This window comes from Castanea sativa, chromosome 11 (assembly GCF_040712315.1).
Source record: "Castanea sativa cultivar Marrone di Chiusa Pesio chromosome 11, ASM4071231v1".
Lineage (NCBI taxonomy): Eukaryota > Viridiplantae > Streptophyta > Magnoliopsida > Fagales > Fagaceae > Castanea > Castanea sativa.
This window is the reverse complement of record NC_134023.1, coordinates 4108946-4117228: the sequence shown is the minus strand read 5'-3', so window position 1 is coordinate 4117228 and position 8283 is coordinate 4108946.

The window sequence follows — 8283 nt, the reverse complement described above, 5'->3', positions numbered from 1 at the left end:
ATTCGAGGTTTGTGAAGGAAGAGGTTCTTAAACTCAAAAGGGCGGGGGCTATCAAAGAGGTTTTCTACCCTGAATGGTTGGCTCATACTGTTGTCGTTAAGAAGAAAAACGGCAAGTGGAGAGTATGTGTGGATTTTACTGATCTGAACAAGGCCTGTCCTAAAGATTCTTTCCCAATGCCACGGATTGATCAACTGGTAGATGCTACTGTCGGACATCCTCGGATGAGTTTCTTGGACGCCTTTCAGGGTTACCACCAAATTCCCTTAGCGTTAGAGGATCGGGGAGAAGGCTTGCTTTCATTACTCCAACGGGGAACTATCATTATAAGGTCATGCCATTTGGGTTAAAAAATGCGGGGCTACTTATCAAAGAATGATGACCCGAATGTTTGAACGGCAAGCTCGGGGAAAAACATAAAAGTATACGTGGATGATATGGTGGTAAAGAATAAGACGGTACCTTCGCACGTGACGGATTTGGCCGACACCTTCCGGAATCTTGAGGAAGTATAAGTTGCGCCTTAACGCCTCCAAGTGTTCTTTTGGCGTGGGATCGGAAAGTTCTTAGGATATATGATCACTCATAGGGGCATAGAGGTGAACCCGGTGCGGGTTAAGGCTATTCGGGAATTTGCAGCCGCCTCGGAACCCAAAGGAGATTCGAAATTGACGGAATGATTGTTGCGTTGAGCAGATTTATTTCTCGGTCCGACTCAGGTGCCGTCCTTTCTTTCGGTTGTTGAACAAGTGGACGGGGTTTCGGTGGACCGAGGATTGTGAGTCAGGCTTTCCAACGGCTTAAGCAATATCTATCTCGGCCACCCATTTTATCTCGCCCTGAGGTGGACGAGGTTTTATTCGCTTATCTGGCCGTGGCTATTCATGCGGTGAGTCTAGTCCTTATAAGGAATGAAGATGGAGTGCAAAGGCCGATCTACTATGTTAGTAAGTCCTTGAATGAAGCCGAGGTGCGCTATTTACCCTTGGAAAAGCACTTCCAGGCTGTAGTCCACGCCACGCGCAAACTTCCTCATTATTTCCAATCTCGCTCGTGGTTGTTTTGACCCGGCCGCTCAAGGCTGTGTTGCGTAGTGCGATTATTACGAGTGGCAAAATGGGGAACCATTTTGGGAGCCTTTGATGTTAAGTACAAGCCTCGCACCCTCGGTGAAAGGTCGGAGTCCTCGGCGATTTGGTGGCAGAGTTTGCTGAACCATTGTTAGAAGAAACTTCAAAGGGAGCACACATGGGTGAAAAATCAGTTGGTGTGATCACGGCCGTATCGCCCTCGGCTTGGAAAGTTTATGTGGATGGGGCTTGCTAATCATAAAGGGTCCGGCGTTGGACTTGTTCTAATGTCCCCTGAAGGAATTGTCTTTGAAAAATCTTTGAGATTGGCTTTCTCGGCTACTAATAATGAGGCCGAGTATGAAGCAGTCTTGGTAGGCATGCAAATGGTACATAAGATGGGTGGCAAGGAAATCCATATGTTCTCGGACTCTCAATTAGTGGTCGGCCAAGTCATGGGGACCATGGAGGCTAGAGACCCCAGAATGCAAGAATATTTGGCCCAGGTTAAACGTCAGCGAGCTGAATTCGACTCATTTGTCTTAGCTCATGTCTCTAGGAGTGGAAACACTCATGCAGATTCTTTGGCTACATTGGCCACATCCTCGGCTCAAGGTCTACCAAGGGTGATTCTCGTTGAGGATCTGGTAGAACCTTCTCTTATAGCTGCTAATGCACCTCGCATCCATCTAATAAGGCCTGGTCCTAGTTGGATGGATTCGATCATATCTTTTCTCAAAAATGACATCCTTCCCGAGGACAAAGTTGAAGCAGAAAAGGTACGTCGAAAGGCGCCGCGTTTCTGGTTGTCCGAGGACCAGAAGCTATACAAACGATCCTTTTCGGGACCGTATTTGTTGTGTGTACACTGAATCAACGGGAATCATTCGGAGGAATTGCATGAGGGAATTTGTGGAAGCCACCTTTGGAGGAAGGTCCCTAGCCCATAGAGCCACGACTCGGGGTTATTGGTGGCCCAATATGCGGAGGGAGGCTCGGGACTATGCCAGAAAATGTGATCGGTGTCGGAGGTTCGCCCCTAATATCCACCAACGGAGGGTTCTTAACCCTCTCTCCAGCCCTTGGCCTTTCGCGCAATGGGGCTTGGACATTGTAGGGCCCTTTCAGAAGCTGCATGGAAACAAAAGATGGTTGCTCGTGGGAACAGACTACTTTACTAAGTGGGTCGAGGCCGAGCCTTTGGCCAATATCCGAGATGTTGATTCCAAGAAATTCATCTGGAAAAATATTGTTACTAGATTCGGTATACCACATACACTCGTCTCGGACAATGGCGTTCAATTTGATAGCAAAGCCTTTAGGCAATATCGTGGTGAGATGGGTATTATGAATAGATACTCTACTCCAGCTTATCCTCGAGGAAATGGGCAGGCCGAGGCCGTTAACAAGGTCATAGTCAACGGGCTCAAGAAGAGGTTGGACGATGCGAAAGGCAGATGGGTAGAAGAGCTCCCTCATGTCCTATGGACGTATCGGACCACACCGCGTAGGTCCACTGGAGAAACTCCATTCTCTATGACTTATGGAGCCGAGGCGGTGATACCACTAGAATCCGGTTTTCCTACTCTAAAGACAAGTTCTTTTAGTCCAGAGAAAAACGAGGGACTTCTAGAGAAAGATCTTGATCTACTTGAGGAACGGCGTGAGGCAGCTATGGTCCAATTGGCTTATTATCGGCGAAGCTAAAACGAGAGGTATGATGCCCACGTGAAGCTAAGGCCACTTGCACTGGTGATCTTGTATTAAGGAAAGTTGTAGGCACTTCTAAGAACCCGGCATGGGGTAAGCTAGGACCTAAGCAGGAAGGCCCCTCATCGCATTGTTTCAATAGCAGGCATAGGGTCGTATAGGCTAGGCGGCCTGGATGAACGAGTTGTACCACGTCCATGGAATGTAAATAATCTTAGAAGGTATTATTATTAATCAAATAAGCTTTTGTCAATTAATATTTCAAAGTTATGGCTAGCTCTCGTATTTGAAGTTACAATTTTTAAGAATCAAACAGAAACTTGGTTAAGTGCAGTCCTCGGACCACAAGCCTTGTGGAAATTGATGTCTTGTCATTTGTTAAACAGAACCTTAGTTATGCCGGGTCTTCGGACCTCCTACTTTGGGAAAATTAACATTTGAAGTTACAATTTTTAAGAATCAAACAGAAACTTGGTTAAGTGCAGTCCTCGGACCACAAGCCTTGTGGAAATTGATATCTTGTCATTTGTTAAACAGAACCTTAGTTATGCTGGGTCTTCGGACCTCCTACTTTGGGAAAATTAACATTTGAAGTTACAATTTTTAAGAATCAAACAGAAACTTGGTTAAGTGCAGTCCTCGGACCACAAGCCTTGTGGAAATTGATGTCTTGTCATTTGTTAAACAGAACCTTAGTTATGCCGGGTCTTCGGACCTCCTACTTTGGGAAAATTAACATTTGAAGTTACAATTTTTAAGAATCAAACAGAAACTTGGTTAAGTGCAGTCCTCGGACCACAAGCCTTGTGGAAATTGATGTCTTGTCATTTGTTAAACAGAACCTTAGTTATGCCGGGTTTTCGGACCTCCTACTTTGGGAAAATTAACATTTGAAGTTACAATTTTTAAGAATCAAACAGAAACTTGGTTAAGTGCAGTCCTCGGACCACAAGCCTTGTGGAAATTGATGTCTTGTCATTTGTTAAACAGAACCTTAGTTATGCCGGGTCTTCGGACCTCCTACTTTGGGAAAATTAACATTTGAAGTTACAATTTTTAAGAATCAAACAGAAACTTGGTTAAGTGCAGTCCTCGGACCACAAGCCTTGTGGAAATTGATGTCTTGTCATTTGTTAAACGAAACCTTAGTTATGCCGGGTCTTCGGACCTGCTACTTTGGGAAAATTATCATGTGAAGTTAGAATTTTTAGGAATCAAACAGAAACTTGGTTAAGTGCGATCCTCGGACCACAAACCTTGTGGAAATTGATGTCTTACCATTTACAGTTACAATTTTGAAGAATCAAACTAAAGATTGCTTAAGATTTATCTTCGGACTATGACTTTGTTTAAACTTAACTTTTGCTTGTGTCTGGACATTAATACGTTACTGTTTATTAAACTCGGATCTTAAGTTTCATATCTCCAAGTGTTGAGCAATTTTGTGTAAGGAATGGTCCTCGAATCTTACATCCTACAGAAACAGTGTTATGCATTGTGAAGGCTTAATCATTATATGAAGTCCTCTTTCCTTTTTTAATCGAGGTATTATTCAAATGAATTAACCATGTCACCTTGTATTAAATCTTTAATAATATACGCATGATTATGTGAAAGTTATGACTATGCAATCCTTGGAGTTAGATTTTGATGCTCTGAGAAACTTCTGATATGACTTAATGGGAAAACTTTTGTAATAAGTACATAAAGAATAAAGAAAAAGCAGACACAATCCAAGTGAAAAGCAAACGAAAGTGTTCTTCATTAATCAAGTTGAATATACATTACAATATGTAATTCAAAAACAAAAAAAATGGAAAAAGAGAAGCCTTAAGCTAAGTCCTAAGCTGTTGGAGGAGGATCTTGCTGAGAGGTACTAGTACCCTCGGTCTTTCTCAACTCCAGCTCAAAAGGAGTCATAACCTGCTTTCCTTTATCCGCTGTCTTTGTTGGAAGGACGTTGGGTTCCACTATCTGGTTCAAGTCCTTCTCTGCATCCACTCCTCCTTCCTTTTCTTTATTGGAACCAAGGTTCTCGTAGGATCGAAATTTGTGGGACCATCGGAGGTAGGACAGGAAGAGTTGTCTCGGGGGTAGGAGCGGCGGCAGGAGCCTCTTCAATCTCCTGTATTTCTAGGGGAAGCCAAACGTTCTCGGACTTCCTCAAATCCGAAGGTTGGGAAACTCCTGCTACGTTTAAAGCTTCCCCCGTACTTTTTGACGGTATTCGCGGCATAAAGCCGCGAATTCCTCTGTCTGTTCCTCGGTGGTCGCTACCCCTTCGTCGAAACTCTGCTTGGCGGCTTGAAGAGAGAGTTGGAAGGAGCGGCTTCTTCCTTCATCGAGCCGGATTGTTTCTTCAGATCCGAGCACTCCCTTTGAGCTTGGGAGAGCTCTTCATTTCTTTCCTTAAGGAGTTTGCGCTGTCCTTCTATCTGGGTCTTCATGGTCTTCAAGTTTGACTCGACCCCATTCTTCTCTCTCCTCAGCTCTGCTACCTCCAAGGTCAGCTTCTCGTTCTCGGCAAGGGCTGTACCTAAGGTCTTCTCAGTCTCCACCCTAGTTTCGAGCTCAGCCCTGGCTACTTTCCGAGCGTCTTCAATAAACTTTTCAGCTACAAAGACCTCCTGAATAGCCTGTAAAAAAGCATGATGGAGTTAGGAATAACAAAAACTAATTTACTTATAAATATTGTTAAAAGGAGAAGCACTTACCAGCGCTAAGTCTCTTTTTAGAGAGAGGAATAGTTGTGGTTGGCCCATCTTTTCCAAGGTCTCCATGTCCTTGGGCGGCGAAGAGGGCGTTCTCAGGACCTCGGCCAGGTGATGGGTGTGGCCTTGTTGACTGCCCTTATTGGACTCGGGAGATAGGAGCGCCGTCCGGCCTTAGATCGGGGGACCAGGGTGGCGGTGCTCGGTGCACTCCAGCCTCATCCCTGATTTCCCGAGTTCAGCCCGAACGTGCTACTACCCTTGCACTTGTCCGGCTTCGCTGCCTTGGCCGGTGGGAGTTGTTGGCGTGGTTTCTTGGGGTCTTTAGTGATCGCCCCGTCATTATCCCCCTTCCTCTTCTTCTTGGGATCCTCGGCTGGCAGTTTTGGCTCAGCTAGAGGAGGAGGAGGAGGTAAGGCTGGGGGAACTTGGGACGTCCCCGTTTTCTTCTTCTCTGCAACTTTGGCAGCCCTGTTAGTGAGAAGACCCTCCATTCATCCCATGTCTTCTATAGATGCGTCCTCGGGAAGGGCAACTACAAACCCTGCAATTCCGGAGGCCTCGGTACCTTCTTCCTCCTCATCGGAAAGTACCACAAACTGGTTTCCGCGAGGTCTTTCGGTGTCTTCGAGATGGAATTGGTCTATCTCGTCGTCAAGTGTGTGTGAAGAAGACACCTGTTCTTCTGGAACGACAGTTGTTTGTGCGTGCACGGCAAGGGGGACTGCTGCTATCACCCGGTTGTACAGAACGGTGTTAGGAGCGTCCGGGAGGTCACGGTCTTCCAAAAAGTGGGGCCGAGCTACGTTTATCCTCTTTCTTCTTCGGTCGCCTGCAATAATGGCGTCCTCTATCTCCTGGAAGTCTTTGGAAAGGGGAATGTATCCGAGAATGAGGTGAGCCGCCCGGAGTTGTAAGTCTTCGCTAACGAACACCTTGGAGCGAAGTACTCGGTTTAGATCGGCAACGTTACAGTGACTCAGACGAGGACGCACGTGCCTCATCCTCAGAAGAGACGTCAAAACAAACAAACACATTCGAGATTCACACAAATATTTAACAAATATAAGTAAATACAAATACGCATTTCTGTGTGAGTGTTAGGAGAAGTTGTGTTGTGGGGAGATTAATCCTACGGCGTCGCACCTGGATCCCCCCATCGGTACCTGGCGGTGGAGGCCGTCGTGCCAGTTCCCAGACACGTTCAAGTAGTCGTCGTTCATTGCTTTGTTTGATTTGGGCAGGGAGGAGATTTACCTAACGGAGCTGGACCGAGAGTTCCTATAATAACCTACCTTAGAAAGTTTGTGGGACTCATATAGGAACACGACATCGTGCCATGTGAGGTTTAAACCCATCTGTTCGTTTAGAGCATCTACACTACCTAGAACTCTAAAAACGTTTGGAAGGCATTGGTCGGGGCACAACCGGTGGTTGCGAAGATACTCCCTCATTACGGGTTTCATTGGAAGGGTCATCCCACCCTCTATGAAGGCTATCATAGGGATGATAACCTCTTCCTCTTTCCTAGAACCCGCCACGGCTGTTGCCGGGCAGTATTCTAGCCCTACGTCGCTGGGAATATGGTATTTAGCTCTAAAGCCTTCTATCCCAGCGGCGGTATCAACTAGACACTTAAACTTACCCATTAGAAAAGAACGAAAGGTTAAACTCTAGGGGGAAGGGTGTTTACGAAGACAGCCGAGGACTGTATCCGAGGAGAAAAGGTCAAGAATAGAGAGAGTAAGAACTTACAAAGTTGAAGGTACGGGTTTCCACGGTTTTCTGCTGGTGAAGAATGATTGTTGTTGTTTTGATGGGATTGATCCCTGATGACTTAAATGAAGGCGCGGGTTCCCGAAGCGTCACGATGTGCGAAAAGGCGACCTCGAAATTATGTCTGTCCCGCCTAAAATTTCGTGGAGTAATGAGAACCGTTGGATGTCCATCTCACCGTTGAACGTGGGAGACAAAGAGTAAGTTACAGTAATAAATGCGCGCGTTTTTGAAAATAAAACCGCCAAGTGTCATGTTCTGAGACGCGAAACGGTTTCCACACGTGCCATCACTTATGAAGTGTGTGGAGTGGATCTTCATCTGATCAAAACCCTATTTTTCTCCTCGGATGTCGAAAATTAGAGTTTTGAGGGGCTATTGTGGGGAGTAAAAAGATCTCAATAGGGATATGGGCCGTCGGGCCTTGCTAAGGAAGGCCGACCTGCTCTTGGGTTTATGGCTTGTTGGTACTTCGAGGGTCGGCCCATACGCCGAGGGATCCGAGGATCCAAGCCGAGGATATTTTTCCCCCTCGGAGCGACACCAAGAACCGGGACTTCATAGTACCAGGTTAGGGAATGACACGGTCAAGACCAATGGTTAAAGGGGATGAACCCTTGAATGTCCTAGAAGCACTAGATGTTGGGAAAGTGGCAAAAGTAAGGCGCTACCTCCACATTAAAGACCCTGCACCTACCACCTTGGCCGCATTAATGGGGAGGTGACACTTGAACAGTGAAAGGGAAACTTCTAGTTACTGTTCAAAGGCACTAAGAAAAGAAATATCTAGGCTAAGGGAGGAATTGGGGCAACACGTGTATAAAGTATTAAAAAGAGGAGTATTTAAGGAAAGACCTAGAACAGAAACGGGATGGAACTTTTTGTAACCTAAAAAGACAAAAGATAAAGAGATAAATATAATACAAGAACAGCTCTCGGCTTACGTCCGAGGAGGCCTATTTACATTACTCGTTTTTGCTTTCAAGTACTTGTAATCTTTAGTTTGTCATTTCATC